This window comes from Mobula hypostoma, chromosome 30 (genome assembly GCF_963921235.1).
Source record: "Mobula hypostoma chromosome 30, sMobHyp1.1, whole genome shotgun sequence".
Classification (NCBI taxonomy): Eukaryota; Metazoa; Chordata; class Chondrichthyes; order Myliobatiformes; family Myliobatidae; genus Mobula; species Mobula hypostoma.
Window position 1 is genome coordinate 10108674 of NC_086126.1, and position 18788 is coordinate 10127461.

Sequence of the window (18788 nt, forward strand, 5' to 3'; positions counted from 1 at the left end):
TCCATCCTAAATCTTCTCCCCTGAATCTTGAGACAATGTCCCCTAGTTCTAGTCTCACCTACCAACAGAAACAACTTTCCTACTTCTATCTTATCTACCCCTTCCAAAATTTTGTATGTTTCTATAAGATCTCCTCTCATTCTTCTGAATTCCACAGAGTATAGTCCCAGGCAACTCAATCTCTCCTCATAGGTTAACCCATTCATCTCTGGAATTAACCTGGTGAACCACCTCTGCACTGCCTCCAAAGCCAGTATATCCTTCCTCAAGTATGGAGACCAGAACTGCACACTGTACTCCAGGTGCGGCCTCACCAGTACCCTGTATAGTTGCAGCATGACCTCCCTGCTCTTGAATTCAGTTCCTCTAGCAATGAAGGCCAACATTTCATTTGCCTTCTTAATAACCTGCTGTACCTGCAAGCCAACTTCTTGCGATTCATGAACAAGTATATATATATATATTTAACTTTAAACGACAACATCGTACCTGCCTCACCTGTTGTGGGGGAAAGCATACCTGGGGAAAGCGACACTGGCCGTGCAAGCTTTGAAAACCTACCTCATCATCCACAACACCAGCTATCTTAGTATCATCTGCATACTTACTAATCCAATTTACCACCCCATCATCCAGATCATTAATATATATGACAAACAACATTGGACCCAGTACAGATCCCTGAGGCTCTCCAAGTCCCTCTGCACAACAGCATGCTGCAAACTTTCACCATTTAAGTGATACTCTGCTCTTCTATTATTCCTTCCAAAGTGGATGATCTCGCATTTACCAACATTGTATTCCATCTGCCAGACATTGGCCCACTCACTTAACCTATCTATATCCCTCTGCAGACTCTCCACATCTTCCGTACAATTTGCTTTTCCACTCAGTTTAGTGCCATCAGCAAATTTTGCTACGCTACCCTCAGTCCCCTCTTCCAAATCATCAATGTAAACGGTAAATATCTGCGGGCCCAGCACCGACCCCTGTGGCATCCCACTCACCACTGACTGCCAACTGGAGAAACACCCATTTATACCAACTCTGCCTTCTATTGATTAACCATGCCAATACACTTCCTCTGACTCCATGCATCCGTATCTTATTTATAAGTCTCTTGTGCGGCACCTTATCCAACGCCTTCTGGAAATCCAAGTATACAACATCCACGTGTTCCCCTCTATCCACTGCACTCATTATGTCCTCAAAGAACTCTAGTATGTTTGTCAAACAGGACCTGCCCTTTCTGAATCCATGCTGCGCCTGTCTAATGGAACCACTCCTTTCTAAATGTTTCGCTATTTCTTCCTTAATGACAGCTTCAAGCATTTTCCCGACTACAGATGTTAAGCTAACTGGCCTATAGTTGCCTGCCTTTTGGCTACATCCTTTTTTAAAAAGTGGCGTGACATTTGCTGTCTTCCAATCCACCGGGACCTGCCCAGAGTCTAGGGAGTTTTGATAAATGATTACCACCGCGTCTACTATAACCTCCACCAATTTCCTCAGCACCCTGGGATGCATCCCATCAGGACCAGGGGACTTATCCACCTTCAGGCCCTCTAGTTCGCTCATCACTATCTCTTTAGCGACAGTCATTTTATTGAGGTCCTCACCCCCCATTTTGTCTATAACATCCTTCTTTGGCATATTAGACGTGTCCTCCACCGTGAATGGGACTAGGAAGAATAACAGATCAGTAGAGACGAGATGGGCTGAAGGACCTGTTTTTGTGCTGTCGTGCTCCAAGACTGTCTTCTCGATATAAACACAATTAAAGGTAATTGAGAAATCCTTCCACAGAGGGGAAGGAATAAACCAAATAATAACTGAAAATTGTCTTTATGAATTTCAAATGCCCATTTCTAACCTGCTGGTGTAAATTATTCATTTGGACATGGGTACACTCTGAAGAAACATATTAGCGATGTACTGTAACTACTGTGGGAGGTGCCGGACCCTCACTGGAGTACGCCCAAATATACTCAGCCAGGTGAGGTGTGTTGTTCACAGGGATGTGAAAGGTTTTCAATTTCAGAGATGCAGTGTCACCAAAGGATTTCATTTCATTTCAAAGTACATACGCAGTATTCAGCCCTGATAGACGGCCACCAAACAAAGAAACCATAGAACCCATTCAAAGGCAGACATCTTTGAATCTTAATTCTTCCGCCATTGCTACTTCATGCTGGCCGGTGGTGTAGTGGCATCAGCACCAGACTTCGAGGCGAGTGGTCCAGGGTTCGAATCCGGCTTCAGGCTTCGAATCTTGTGTGCTTTCCATCCGTGATGGGTCGAGTATCGAGCTAGCAACTCGGCCCCGTAAAAAACACTGACAAACGTGACGTAAACAGCAAAAATGCCACCCGATGCACCCATTATTTCGTTATTTGAAAGCGCATCATCAGAAACGGGTTTAATATCACCAGCATGTGTCGCGAAATTTGTTGACGTACAACGTCAATCACCCTGTGCTTAGTCTCTCAGCGGTTTTGGTTTGTTTTCCAAGTAACCGCTACAGCTAGGATTAGCTTTCATTTCTAAAAAAAAATATTTCTGATTTATTTCAATGTTCTGGTGGCCACAATGTGTCTCCAAGCCATGGAGTTCGGCCTCTGGATTACCAATCCAATAATTTAAATCATCATACCACCCTTACAACCTAATCAAATTAATGACAGCTTGACAAAATAAAACAGCAAATTAAAGCAGTCTGTCAGCCAACACACCATCTTTCACCTCACATTATTCTACCACCCAACCATCTCTCCCTTCTGCTTGGATCGCCAGCTCTAATTAGATTACAGCAAGAGTCCCAGTCTCTTAAGGGTGTTCACTGCATGCGTGAATTGCTCGACTCAGGTTTTAATTAAACAGCCAACTGGATCATCACCATAAACACTCATTTCCTTTCACATACAGTACAAATCCCTCCTGGTTAGTGGCCCATGCAGCAAGTTAGATGCGATATATTGAGCACATCTGAAAAATCAATGTTTTGAGACTCAAGGTCCTCAATTCTGTTACAATGCCAGAAAAGCTCAATTCCTCTCTGAGATGTTACTTTAAGGTAAGAAAAACAGAGCAGGAAGATGCCACTCAGCCCCAAAGATACTTTTTTTCCCATTACACCAAGACGTGCAAGTATCTTCAGGAGAGGGAAACCAAGGTCCAGGAACCAGTCCTCACTGGAGGATCAGAGGTGGACAGGGTCAGTAACTTTAAATTCCTGGGCGTCACTATCTCAGAGGAGCTGTCCTGAACCCATCATATAAGTGTAATTGCAAAGGAAGTACAACAGTACCACTACTTCCTCAGGAGTCTGCAGAGATTCAGCATGTCATTAAAAACCTTGGCAAATTACCACAGACGTGTGGTGGAAAGCGTGCAGACTGGCTGCATTACGGCCTGGTATGGGAACACCAATGCCTCTGAGCGGAAAATCCTACAAAACATAGTGGATTCAGCCCAGTACATCACGGGTAAACTCTCCCAACCATGACCACATCTTCATGAAACGCTATCGTAGAAAAGTAGCACCCATCAGAGATCCCTATGGTCTCTTCTCGCTGCTGCCATCAGGTAGAAGGTACAGGAGCCTCAGGACTCTCACCACCAGGTTCAAGAACAGTTACTACCCCTCAACCATCAGGCTCTTGAACAAAAGGGGATAACTACACTCTTTCTACTCTGGTGTTCCCACAACCGATGATCTCACTTTAAGGATTCTTTATCTTGTTATTACAAGCTCTTGTTATTTCTTGCACAGTTTACAGTTACTGTTCTATAGACTCACTAAATATGCCCGCAGAAAAGTGAATTTCAGGGTTGTAGGTGATAACATACATGTACTCTGATAACAAATTTTACTTTGAACTTTGAAGTATCTCCTGACAGAGTCAGGACATCATTTATTAACAGAAGATGAAACAAATATATTTATAATCACTACCCCCTTATCACTTCTATCACAAGGCTTCACACACAGTACACTCAGACCCTGCTTAACACTGAGGATGCATTCGTGGGAGGTGGAGTGCTATGTAAATCAGTGCTATACTGGGCTATCTTCTCCGTGGATTGTCACCCTGTCGTGGTGGAGAGGCTTGTGTGGTCCTGAGATCCCGAGAGCGATGCCGTCTGGAGCTATGCTCCTGGTAGGGTCACCCATGGCGGTAAGGTCGAGGGTGAGGTCCCTGACAAAGAACAATCCAACCAAGACCTCAACGGTGGAACAGATGGACGAAGTTACTTCGAACTCAACTGCTGTGAAGGCGGATGAAGGCTGCAACAAATCCATCAGCTCCAGTCGTCGTGGTTTCCATGCTGCTGGAATCAGTTGGTTGATTTGTGAAGTATTGTGTGCTTCTTGGAGTGCAACATCAAGTACACGTTAAACAAACACACGCACAGGTGTCTTCGCTCTGTGGGCCGCTTCTTCAGAACGAAGACCAACATCCTCGACCTCGAGGGATAGCCGCAACGACGATAACATTATGTAAATGGACGTGTGCCCGATTTAAAAGAAATAAACCCGAGATATATGATGTATTATTTTATGTATACACAGTAATTTGTGGAGTAACAAACTCACGAACAGGCCTAACCTGTACTTCAGTGAAGCAGCCACAGAGGGAAGCGGGTGGTGGTTACGTCTCAGAGGAGGGACCAGGCTGTGGGTCCTCCTCCAACTTCAGCTTCCTCATCAAGTAGATGTTGAGATTTGACCACCTATTCCTCTCATGAAGCAGTTCCCAGCAACAGGAAATCACGCTGACAGCACCTACCTCTCTCTGCCTTATTGCTTCGCTCCCAGTCAGGGTCATTCTCGATGAACTGGTCCATAACCGAGGTGATGCTAGTGCTGTGCTGAGGTTTCTTGCTGCGTTTCCTCTTCTTCACCCGTGTCCTCAAATTCACCCAGGATGCGTTGCTCTGCCAACTCTCGAAGCTCTTCGTTATTAAGGCTCTCAGCACGAGGATACAGTAACTCTTCAACAGCAGCCCTGATGCTCACCGGCTCCCAAACACCAGTTTCACATCCATGCTAATGCTTTTCCTAAACACCTTAGAAGTGTTTTCCTCACTGGAAGCTGCAGGCCGCTTTCCAGACATTATGGGTGGACAAAACAAAAAGGAAAACATTGGCGAGAGAGCGAGAACGTTTCCACACGCTGGGGGGAAGCCGAGTGTGAACTCGTACATGATTGGCTGCGAGTGGCTCAGATGGTATGTAAAGCGCCCTCATTGGCTAAATGTTTACTGTAATGGCGGCCGCTCTCCACAAGTTTTTAAGTGTTGTTTAGAATGAATTTGTGTCAATTTTTAAAAATTTCAATAAAGTATGAATAACTGCGTTGTAACGAATCAGTGCTATGGGGGAGGGGTAGAGTTACGTGGGGTCTGAGTGTACTTAAGTGGGCTGGTGTTACCACATGTAGTAGGCAGCACAGTAGTAGAGCAGATTGCCTAATGCTTTACAGTGCCAGCAGTAAGATCCAGGTTCAGTTCCGGGCACTGCCTCTAAGGAGTTTATACATTCTCCCCGTGGCCGCGTGGGTTTCCTCCGGGTGCTCTGGTTTCCTCCCACAGTCCAAAGACGTACAGGTGAGGTTTGTGGGCGTGCTGCGTTAAAGCATGACGGCATTTGCAGACTGACCCCCTTCTTCACAGAACGGGGTTTCCCTTCCTCCACCATGGATGGATGCTGCCCTCACCCACATCTCCTCCACTTCCCGGACACCTGTGCTCACCCAATCTTGCTGCCGACGTCAGCAGGGATACAGCACCTCTTCTCTTAAACGATCACCCCATGAGCCACCAACACATCAATCTCCACAACTTCTGCCCACTTCAACACAATCCTACCACCAAGCACATCTTTACGTTCTCCATCCCAGCCTCAACCCCCCGACTCTCTGCTTTCTACGACTATCACTCCCTCCATGATTCCATTGTCCATTCATCCCTCTCCCACTAATCCTCCTGGCAAACAGAAGTATTACATCTGCCAATTCAATTCCTCCATCACCGCTATTCAGTGCCCCAACCAGTCCTTCCATATAACCATAAAACAATTACAGCACGGAAACAGGCCATCTCAGCCCTTCTAGCCCATGCCGAACTCTTACTCTATCCTAGTCCCACCGACCTGCACTCAGCCCATAACCCTCCATTCCTTTCCTTTCCATATATCTATCCAATTTAACTTCCGGGTGAGGCAACACTTCATTGGCGAGTCTATCAGGGTCACCGACTATATGCGGTGCTCCCGATGCAGCCCTCTCTACATTGGTGAGGCCCGACGTAGATTAGGGGGACAGCTTTGCCGAGCACGTCTGTTCCACCTGCAAAAAGTGGAACTTCCTGGTGGCCAACCATTTTAATTCCCATTCCCGTTCCAACAGGTAGGCATCTTCTGCCGTCAGGTTGGAGGTGCAACATCTCATACTCTGCCAAGGTAGCCTCCAACCTGATGGCACGAACATCGATTCCTCCAACCTCCAGTAATTCCTCCCCCTTCCCCTGCCCTCTCCCTCAATTCCCCACTATGGCCTCTTACCTCTTCTCACCTGCCTATCTCTTCCCCAGTTTCCCCTCCTCCTTCCCTTTCTTCTCTGGTCCATTCTCCCCTCCAGTCCTTCTTACTTCACCTCGCGCGCCCCCCCCCCCCACTGCACATCTTGGCTGCATTGGTCACTGACGCAAGCAATTCATTTCACAGTCTATTTCAATGTACGTGTGACAAATAAACTTGATCCCCATCTCTTTATCATATGCACTGTCAAACAATGACAGTGATGACCGTTCTGGGAATTAAGGGGTTAACATATGAGGAGCACTTGGCGGCTTTGGGCCTGCACTCACTGGAATTTAGAAGGCAGCGTGGAGGTCTCATCGAAACCTACTGAATACTGAAAGGATATTCACCTTAGACCCCGCAATACCCCAGACTTGCTAGATCTCATTATAACTGTAACAGGCGTTAAGAAGCTTTGTGAGGAATTACAGCCCAAGAAAGCACCAGGACCTGATCAAATACCAGCTATGATTCTAAAGAGTTGTGCTTCCAGTCTAGTTCCCGTTTTGCAAAAGATATTCCAGAAGTCTATTGATACTGGGATATTACCGGACTATTGGTTGAAAGCGAATGTCGTTCCAATTTATAAGAAGAGTGAATGCACAAACCCGGGAAATTACAGACCGGTTTCATTCACTTCCATCCCATGTAAGATTCTTGAACATATTATTCACCGTCACGTTATGGACCATCTAGACAGACACAATGTCCTTACTCACCATCAACATGGATTCCGACAGGGCAGATCTTGTGACAAGCAACTTGCAGGGATGATCAACGACTTAGCAAAGATCCTTGACAGTAGAAGCCAAGCAGACTTGATCATACTCGACATCAGAAAGGCATTTGACACGGTCCCCCACGAGAGATTGCTACGTAAGCTTGAACATGTGGGCATTAACAACAGCCTTCTACATTGGTTAAACATGTTCTTTACCAACAGACAGTAACGTGTGCTTCTTGAGGGGGCTGAGTCCCCTGAATCTCCAGTAACATCCGGACTGTCCCAGGGGGACCATGCTGGGACCCTTACTTTTTCTCATTTACATCAACGACTTGCCAAATATTGTCAAGTCCAAAGTCAGACTTTTTCCAGATGACTGCATAATCTACCGTGAGATAAAAAATGACCAAGATACTCAGCTGCTGCAAAATGATACTGATTCATTATGTCAATGGGAGTCTCAATGGCAATGTCCTTTAACTCATCTAAATGATAGGCTATGCATGTCAGTCACAAAGTTAAACTAATCAACAGGACATATAACATGAATGGGCAGATTCTTGAAACAGTCACCCACCACCCATTATCTTGGTGTTCAAACTAGCAAGGATCTTAATTGGGCATGCCACATCAATCAGATTACAGCCAAAGCAAATAAAATGCTGGGTATCCTGAGAAGAAAAGTAAATCTGTCAAGGACATGGCATACAAGACACTCGCCCGTCCAAAGCTCAAGTATTGCGCGGCCAGATGGGATCCCCATCAAGCTAACAGTAAGAAGCCCATCGAAAGAATCCAATGCTGCTCTGCTCGTTTTGTGTTAAACGATTACAACAGGAAATCCAATGTCACCAAAATGCTCTCTAACCTTCAACGGGAACCACTTGAAAACCGAAGTTCACAACATCATTCCATCAAACATCCAAATTCATCACAGGGTCAGTTCAACTCGACAGCAAACTGGACCTCACATATTGGAAACTCCTTCATTCAATAAGATTTGCTACCAGTACTCCCTCTACCCAAGATCAACAAGAGAGTGGAATCTTCTGCCGCCAGACCTGCGCAGTATTTCTGACATTAATATTTTTTAAGATAGGCTCAATCAAATCAATTTAGGGGACCTAGTCAAAAAGCTTACTTTACAATTTAACTCCCACGCCGTTCACACTGACTGCACGTTATAACAGGGGTCCATCAGTGCTTGCGCAGTACCAAGCAGAAGGATTAGATTGGGGGGATGTGGACAGGATGTTTCCTATGGTGGGGGTATCCACAATCAAAGGGCACAGCCTCAGAATTGAGTGTGACCCTTCAGAACAGGGGCAAGGAAGGATTTTTTTTAGCCTGGGTAGCAAATCTGTGGAATGCTCTGCCACAGAGTACAATGGAAGCCAAATCCATGCATACATTTAAGGTGGAAGTTGATCGTTTCCTGATCGGTCAGGACATCAAAGGATATGGCGAAAAGGCAGGTGTGGGTTTGAGTGGGATCCGGGATCAGCCGTGATGGAATGGCAGAGCAGACTCGATGGGCTGAATGGCCTAATTCTGCTCCGATGTCTTACGAACTTTGTTGCGGCTGAATAAGGGAAGAGCATTGTCCAGAGTTCTTTAGAATGGCGTCATGGAGTTTCAACACCCAAATGAACTACAGAACAGGGAAAGGAAGACGAGTCCCTTGATGGATAGCAGCCTCTGACAGTTCTGCACTGCCTCTGCGATCAACGGAGTGAAGGTCTGTATTACCTGCTTGTATCTCTGACCTCCAAGAGGACCGCAACCTTGTCGTGGTTTGGAAGTTTGCGTGCCTCGATGTTGGCTGGAGTCAGGGCTTTGTGCTTTGGCTCTTGGTCGGGTCACGCATACCAAATAGATACAAAGGGTAGAGGCCAGACTAAGAGTGGTCCACCACTCCTGCAGGTTCAGGGGTTCATCCCAGGGCTAACAACGCTGACGGGTAAAGCCAAACTGTCATGGGAAGAGCAATGAAGAATCCTTCTGCACCCGAGTGGCCACGGACAGACAGAGATGGAGTTCGATCATTGCTGCCCTAAATGCCAGCGGTGTAATGGGCAGTAAGCAAGTTGTATCCCTGAGCAGGAAACCATTGCACAGAGAGGATTAAGACTACACGTACCCACGTGAGCGTACATGTGTGAGTGCATGTCTATCTAAAACAAAAATCTCCACAGAGCCAAAAAGTTGAGGAGTTCTGCCAACTGTGGTACAGACAGGGGTGGGAAAGAGAAAGGGAAAGGAAGATAATGAAGAGGAGCAAAGAAATCAATCTATATATTCCTTTTTGCTCATAACCTATTAGCAAAGGATGGCTTCCGTTTCACCATAAATAAGAAAAAAAAATAAACGAACAGGTTTAGGTATTTTTAAGCTAGCCCTCTGGGCCATTAATGCAGCAGTAAAACACCACAAGGATACAAGACCACAAGACATGGGAGCAAAGTTAGACCATTCAGCCCATCGAGCCTGTTCTGCCAAAGTACATTTATTATCAGAGTATATACGCAGCATACAACCCTGAGATCCTGCCCTAAAGGCAGAAGAATGGCTGGCTTATAATCCCCCTCAAGCCCATTCTCTTGCCTTCTCCCCATAAATTTTGATGCTCTGCATAACGAAGAAACACCTCTTCAAATATACCCTAATACAGACTGCTATAATTTCAGAAGCTTGAAACCTTCCCAAGCAGGTTAAAATGCCATTGAAACTGTAATATGGTCTTATCCAGGGGTTCCCAATCATTTTTTTTTTAAATGCCATGGACCCCTCCCATTAACCGAGGGGTCCATGGAGCACAGGTTGGGAACCCCTGCTCTAATCCAAAGAATCTTACTCAACTTCATAACAATTCTACAGTACACCATGAAAATATCTTTCAAAACTCTCAAGTGGGATCAGAAAACATCGTTCATAACCAGATGGTCCAAGGATTAATATCAGGTCTGGCTGTCACTTAAATCTATCTCGGGAATTGGAAACAGGATTCATTTCAAAAATAAACCACCAAAAGATCAATAGAATCGCAGAAATTGGAAGATTTCTTCACCAGGCAGCTTGTTGTGTGACTGGAAATTTCACAGTAACACTTGGATTGAAGACGTGAGGGACAAAGACAGGGTAAACGCAAGCAGGCTTTTCCCCACTGAGGTTGGGAGAGACTACAACCAGAGGTCACGGGTTAAGGGTGAAAGGTGAGAAGTTTAAGGGGAACGAGGGGGGAAGCTTCTTTACTGAGAGTGTGGAACGAGCTGCCAGCGTAAGCTGTGACTGCGAGCTCAATTTCAACGTCTGAGAGAAGCTTGGATCGGTACATGCAGGGCTATGGTCCTGGCGCAGGTTGTCGGGAGTAGGCAGTTTAAATGGCTCAGCATGGACTAGATGGGCCGAAGGGCCTGTTTCTGTGCTGTGCTTTTCTGTGACTCTATGGCATTTGGGCACTGGCTGTAAGATTCCGGGGTTAATGCAGGATTCAGAGTTGGTTGGTGTCATTTCCAGTACACAAGTATAAAGGAAAACAAAATAACTGTTAATCTGGATCAGACGCAGAACAAAATATCAAAATAAGGAAGACAATAATAAAACACAATAAATACAAATTCACAAGATAGCATATATTCTTAGATTGATTTGTATGATGCTAGATACAGGAGTGTCTGGACACAAGGAGACTCTGATTAGGGAATGATGACAGGCAGGGTCCATTCCCTATCCTGACACCCCTCTTACCCATTCCCTTCCCCTCACCTGCCTACCACCTCCCTCTGGTGCCCCTCCTCCTTCCCTTCCTCCTATAGCCCACTCTCCTCTCCTATCAGATTCCTCCTTCTTCAGCCCTTTACCTCTTCCACCAATCACTCCCACCTTCTGACTTCACCCACCCACCTTCCCCTTCACCCAGTCCCTGCATCACTTGCCAGCTCGTGCTACTCGCTCTCCCCCGCCCCCTCCAAATTTGCTTATTCTGGCTTCTGCCCCCTTCCTTTCCAGCCCAAAACTCCTCTCCATAGATGCTGCCTGGCCTGCTGAGTTCCTCCAGTGTTCTGAATACTGACTTTCGGGGACTTGTGTACAGAGACAATTAAGTTACGCTGAAAGTCGGCATTGCTCATTTGCCACGAGCTGCACCCCCCCCAACCCCGTTGGTCAGAGTCGACCATGGATGCTGCATCTACATGATACACAAGCCAGGGTAGTACAATACAAACAAGAAGCTGTTACCGATGTAACAGGCTCCCCCTCTCCACACAGCTGATGAATCCTAAGGAACGGCAGAGACCGATACAGTTTGGCACCAGCGGCGTCACAAGAGTTGCCTGTCAGCATTGAATACAGCGTAGGACTGCCATCAGGGACCCCAGCTCCGGATTTCCACCTCCGCCGCCCCCAGGGTTTACTCCAGAAGCCTTCCCCACGATCGGGTACAGCCGCAAGGCAGCAGAGGTTTGAGATCAGTTTTCTTTCTCCTGGATGAGCTGCTGACCACGGCCATCAACCCAAAGCGAATGAGTAACCTCCCTTTGACCTTGTCCTGTCAGTAGAAACGGTTCTGCCGGGTTGAGGAGCTAAGCCACACGTGAAGGCCAGGAGCTGGTTGTCAGAGGCTACTTGAGACGCACGCCATTGGGAGCGTTCAACAGGTAATGGGAGCTTGTCCCCATTACCACCCCCGGCTATAACAATCTTAAGGAACCTAACGTAATTATCATATAGGAACATAATCAGGCCATTCGGCCCATCAATACTCCTCCACCATGCAACTTTAGTAGACTTTTATCAACAAACACAAGAAAAATCTGCAGATGCTGGAAAGTCAAAGCAACACACACACAAAATGCTACAGGAACTCAGAAGGTCAGGCAACATCTATGGAAAAGAGTAAACAGTCGATGCTTCAGGTCCTAAAGAAGGATTTCAACCCGAAACATCAAATATTTACTCTTTTCATAGATGCTGTTTCACCTGCCAAGTTCCTCTAGCACTACGTGTGAAGTTTTTTTTAAAAGAAGTCAACCCCATTCTCCCGCCTTCTTTCTGTAACACTTAACCACCCCCCCCCTTTAGCAATCATGAAACTATCAATTGCTGCCTTCAATACAGCCAATAACTTGGCCCCCACAACCCTCTGAGGCAACAAATTCCATAAATTCCCCACCCTCTGGCTGAAGAAATTCCTCCTCATCTCAGTTTTAAAAGGGTGCTCCCTTATTCCCAGACTGTGCCCTGAGATCCTAAATACTCTTTACTCCCGTCTGAGAGCCCACCTGGGAGTTTTGGGGCTTCGATGTTTCTATCATTCATTCTGTGGGGTTGCTTTGTTTCGTGGATGTCTGTGAAGAGGACGAGCTACAAGGCACATTCTGTATACGTGCTCCGATATTAAACCTACCTTTGATGGGAAACATCCTCTCCAAGTCTGCTCTATCCAGGCTTTTCCGTACAGCATGAGGCGTTCTGTAAAAGATGGGGTACACTGCTCCAGATGATGGTACATAGAGCAGCCGAAGTGGGAGTGCAAATGCTGCAGTCATGGATGGGATTCTGATCAAGCAGACTTCTTGTCACATCGAGCTCATGAAATGTTCTTGGAGCTGCATTCTTCCAGGAAAATGAAGAGTATTCCATTACACTCCTGACGTGTACCCCGCGGTCAGCTGCTGCTGTTCCTTTATTACAGCTCCATTCCACCAACAGCTGGCTGGGCCCACTGATAGCGTACCTGCCTAGACTTATCAGAACATAAGCTGAAGGCTGTACTGTCCCTCAAGCGTACGCTGGCAATGAATGAGATCAGGGCTGGCCTGTTCTTTGCCTTCAAGCCCATCCTGGTTTATTTTACCTTTTTAAAATTTTATTTATTTTTTTAAATTGAGATACAGAGTGAAATAGGCCCTTCGAGCCACAACACCCAGCAATCCCCGATTTAACACTAACCTAGTCACAGGACAATTAACCCACCAGCCTGTACGTCTTTGGATTGTGGGAAGAAGCCCCACGCAGTCACGGGGTGGGGGGGGGGGAGACGTACAAACCCCTTACAAGCAGTGGTGGGAATTGAATTGACTTTTACTTACATCCTTCATATACATGAGTAAAAATCTTCACGTTACATCCCCGTTCAAATACGCAATGTGCAATTACAGTAATTTATATTATGAACAACAGAATAGCCAATATGACACAGAAATACAGTTATGTCAGCATGAATTAATCAGTCTGCCGGCCTGGTGGAAGAAGCTGTCCCGGAGCCTGTTGGTCCTGGCTTTTATGCTGCGGTACCATTTCCTGGATGGTAGCAGCTGGAACAGTTTGTGGTTGGGGTGACTCGGGTCCCCAATGATCCTTCGGGCCCTTTTTACACCCGTCCTTGTAAGTGTCCTGAATCATGGGAAGTTCACATCTACAGATGCACTGGGCTGTCCGCACCACTCTCTGCAGAGTCCTGCGATTGAGGGAGGTACAGTTCCCATACCAGGCAGTGCTGCAGCCAGTCAGGATGCTCTTAATTGTGCCCCTATAGAAAGTTCACCTGTACTGTAAAGCATTATGCTAATCACTCTGCCCTCATGCCACATTCCCCTTATCCACATAACCATGGATTCTCCTTTGGCCCCAAATTCAGATCTCGGTATTCCATAGTTTTCAGTCATTCATATCTGTCCGAACTCCAAACATTCACAGCCCTCTCAAAGACATCATCTTTCACACTTCCTTTCACACTTGACTGTTGCCCCGTTGCCTGGGTAGCATATGGCAAGGAAACTGTGTATATAGAAACTCCCATTAAAAAAAGGGAAGACAATTGAAAATGGTGAAATAAGTTCAAGCCATTAACTCATAGAAAAGTAGAGCACAGAAACAGGGCCTTCGGTCCATCTAGTGCTGACTCCCATCGAACTGCACTGAGACGATATCCCTTCCTTACCCCTACCATCCATATACCCGTCTAAACTTCTCGTAAACTTTGAAATAGAGCTTGCATTCATCATTTGTACTGGCAGCTCATTCCACACTCTCACCACCCTCTGAGTGAAGAAGTTTCCTCTCATGTTCCCCTTAAACTTTTCACCTTTCATCCTTACCCCATGGCCTCTGGTTGTAGTCCCACCCAAACTCAATGGAAAAAGTCCGCCTGCATTTACCTCAATTTTGTATACCTATCAAATCTCCTCTCAATCTTCTACGTTCGAAGGAATAAACTTCTAACCCATTAAATCTTAGCTTATAACTCAGGTCCTCCAGACCCAGCAACATCCTTGAAAATTTTCTCTGTACTCCGTCAACCTCATTTACATCTTTCCTGTAGGTAGGTGACCAAAACTGCACACAATACTCCAAATAAGGCCTCGTCAACATCTTATTAAAGGCATCTGTTAGTCTTGCGAGACCATGGACCTACGCCTGAGAAGTCTTCACTCTCCAGGGCGCAGGCCTGGGCAAGGTTGTATGGAAGACCGGCAGTTGCCCATGCTGCAAGTCTCCCCTCTCCATGCCACCAATGTTGTCCAAGGGAAGGGCATTAGGGCCGATACAGCTTGGCACCGGCGTCGTCGCAGAGCAATGTGTGGTTAATCTCATACGACTTCAACATAACATCCCTTCTTCTGTACTCAATACATTGATTTATGAAGGCCAATGAGCCAGTGTGTATAAATCATCTAAGTAAGCATTATCATCAAGAAATTCATTGTTAAGTCAGTAATGCTAAATGGTCTATAATGTAACAGCATAGACCAAGACTTCAGGAACTGGAAACCAGAGGTACCTGAGCCAGTCCTCATCAGAGGGGCAGAGATGAAGAGAGTCAGTAACTTTAAATTCCTGGGTGTCACTATCTCAAAGGACCTGTCCTGGAACTGCAAAGAGAGCACAATAGCGCCTCTACTTCCTTAGGAGTCTGCGGAGATTCGGCCCGACTTCAAACATTTTGACAAAGTTCTACAGATGTGTAGCGGAAAGCGTATTGACTGGCTGCATCACGTCCTGGTATGGAAACACCAATGCCTTTGAATGGAAAAATCCTACAAAACAAAAATTAGTGGATTCGGTCTAGTACATCACGGGTAAAGCTCTCCCAACCACTGAGCACATCTACATGAAATATTGTGAAAGCAGCATCCGCCAAAGTTCCCCACTGCCCAGGCCATGCTCTTTTCTCACTGTGCCCATCAGGTAGAAGGTACAGAGCCTCAGGACTCACACCACCAGGTTCAGGAACAGTTACTGCCCCTCAACCACCAGGCTCTTGAACAAAAGGGGATAACTACACTCATCTGTTGAGATGTTCCCACAGCCAACGATCTCACTTTGAGGACTCTTTCTCATCATGTATTTATTTATATTTGCATTTGTACAGTTTGATGTCTTCTGCACTCTGGTTGATCTTTCACTGATCCTGTTATAGTTACTATTCTATAAATTTGCTGAGTCTGCCCACATGGAAAAGAATCTCAGGGTTGTATGTGGTGACATACATGTACTCTGATAATAAATTTTACTTTGAACTTTGAACCGAAGTTCAACCAACCAGGGATGAAGTTGAATGCTTCAGGGGAAATTCTGTGGTTAATTAAAACATGTGAGCCCTCACCCCATACAAGGAATGCAGCAGTGGTCCTTGAATAATTCCAGCTCCGTAATTCTTTAGGTGTCAAATTTGACTATGTCTAATATAATGCATGTGCAGTTTTTCACAGTCAACCCATAGGTTACCAAACATCTGAATTTTCTCAGTCTTGACATACATTAACTGGAAACAGATGATTACAAATCAGTTCGTTTAATATCTTCCATGCCCTTAAGTGCATTTTTTTTGAACAGCACTCATTAAATGGGATTTGTTGATCTCTGTTGGGGCTCAGCAAAGGTCTCGATGCCTCTGGGACAAAGAAGGGTGGTAAACGAGACACGGTCCCTGCTTCCGAAGCAGTTCAGAAGTGACCCCCTTTGGAATGTGCGCATATGCAGACACCTTATTAAGACAAGAACAGGCTTTGCCGATCACCCGCTTGCTGTCGAGCAAGTCTGAGTAATCAGGTTGCATGAGGAGCAGCCACAGTCTGGGGACAGCTCTCTCCAGGAAAAGATGCAGTGAGGGAGCTGTAAAGGGTATCAGTTCTACCACTACTACGTCTTCCGAATCAGGATTAATATCACCGGCATACGTCTTGAAATTTGTTGTTTTGCAGCAGCAGTACAATAAAACACATAATAAAGACTAACTTTCAGTAAAGTATTACTGTAAAAAGAAAAAAAAGTGAGGTAGTATTCATCGGTTCAATATCCATTCAGAAATCAGATGGCAGAGCTGTTCCTGAATCGTTGAGTGTGTGCCTTCAGGCTCCTGTACCTCCTTCCCGATGGTAGCAATGAGCAGAGGGCACGTCATGGGTGGTGGAGGTCCTCGATGATGGATGCTGCCTATGTGAGGCATGGCTCCTTGAAGATGTCCTGGATGCCCGGGAGGTTAATGCTTCAGATTAATGATACCTCGAAGTAACTTTTTACCCCATGTACCCAGACTGCTACAAATTCAAAATGTAAGTATTCCCCATTTCATGGAAAATAAACAGATCTCAGATGCACTTTGAAGAACTGTGAAGAGTTCAGCCCCAACTCCTGTATCATTAAACACAGACAGAAAGCTGTTCCTGTCCTGGACAATGAAAGGCAGCTTTTGGATGCAGGATATACAAATACAGATACTGTATACCAGAGGTGCTGTGCTTTATTACGCTGAGATATTCCGTCATACAAGCAGATGCTATCCCGCTGGCTCCAGTGTTCATGACCAATCCATCTTAATAACGGAAAGAAACAAGACTGGTTCAATATGATCTTCGCTATAGAAGTTGCATCATAATCAAAATTTTGCTTTTCGATTAATCTATGAATACAGGTAGCAACTAACTACCAAGGCTGTGTATGGGGGTACAGAATGGATCCTTGAGAAGAATGAGGGTTTTCAGAGAAGCAACACTGTTAAGGCAGCCTCCAACCTGACAGCATGAGCATCAGTTTGTCCTTTCGGCGACAGAAGTGCCACACCTGCCCATTCACCTCCCTCGCTTCAACTCAGGGCCTTTAACAGTCCTTCCAGACGAGGCAACACTTCGCCTGCAAACCTGCTGGGGGGGGGGGTCATCTGTTGTGTCCGGTGTTCCCAATGCGGCCTCCTCTACATCGGTGAGGCCCGACATAAACTTGGGGGGGGGGGCCACTACATCGAGCACCTCTGCTCCATCTGCCAAAAAAAGGAATTTCCCAATGACCAATTTAAATTCCTACCCTCCCCCCCATTCCTGTCCCAACATGTCGGTCCATAGCCTCTTCTGCCACAATGAGGCAACTCTAAAAAGGTAAAGGAGCAGCACCCCATATTTCATCCAGATAGCCTCAAATCTGATGGCATGAACAGATTTCTCCTTCCGGTAATTTAGTTTTCCTCCTCCTATTCTCTTCTTCTATTCCCCACTCAAGCTTCTTATCTCTTCTCTTTACTTTATACTTTATTGTCGCCAAACAATTGGTACTAGAACATACAATCATCACAGCGATATTTGATTCTGCGCTTCCCACTCCCTGGATTTACAAATATTAAAAATAGTTAAAATTAGTAAATATTAAAAATTAAAATTATAAATCATAAATAGAAAATAGAAAAAGGGAAAGTAAGGTAGTGCAAAAAAACCAAGAGGCAGGTCCAGATATTTGGAGGGTACGGCCCAGATCTGGGTCAGGATCCGTTCAGCAGTCTTATCGTAGTTGGAAAGAAGTTGTTCCCAAATCTGGCCGTATGAGTCTTCAAGCTCCTGAGCCTCTCCCGGAGGGAAGAAGGACGAAAAGTGTGTTGGCTGGGTGGGTCGTGTCCTTGATTATCCTGGCAGCACTGCTCCGACAGCGTGCGGTGTAAAGTGAGTCCAAGGACGGAAGATTGGTTTGTATGATGTGCTGCATCATGTTCATGATCTTCTGCAGCTTCTTCCGGTCTTGGACAGGACAACTTCCATACCAGGTTGTGATGCACCCTAGAAGAATGCTTTCTACGGTGCACCTATAAAAATTAGTGAGTGTTTTAGGGGACAGGCCAAATTTCTTTGGCAGTGAACTCTGCTTGGTTGGACCAAGTCAGGTCATTTGTGATATTGACCCCGAGGAACTTAAAGCTTTTGACCTGTTCCACTTGCGCACCACCGATGTAAATTGGGTCGTGCGGTCCGCTACTCCTTCTGAAGTCAACAACCAATTCCTTCGTCTTGCTGACCACCAGGTTCTTAATTTCCTCTCTATACTCAACGGCCTACGATTGTTGTGTCATCAGCAAACTTATATATTGAGTTTGATGGAAACTGCATGCCTTTCACCTCCCCCCACCCTTCCTTCTTCCTTTTCTCACATAGTCCACTATTCTCTCAGATTCCTTCTCCAGCACTATCATGTCCCAGCCTGTCACTTCATTCCCTC

General features: G+C 45.8%; 1 protein-coding gene across 7 annotated transcripts in view; it reads right to left on the reverse strand.

Moving 5' to 3' along the window:
* Positions 1-18788, reverse strand: part of LOC134339548 (spectrin beta chain, non-erythrocytic 1-like) — a 509093-nt gene that overhangs the window by 425722 nt on the left and 64583 nt on the right. The window contains exon 1 of one of the 7 annotated variants that reach the window (XM_063036166.1): positions 15091-15108. The exons of the other annotated variants lie outside the window; for them this stretch is intronic. The gene's annotated coding sequence lies outside the window, so the exon portion shown is untranslated. Of the gene's footprint in view, positions 1-15090; positions 15109-18788 lie in introns of those variants that run through there. 7 annotated transcript variants of the gene reach the window in all.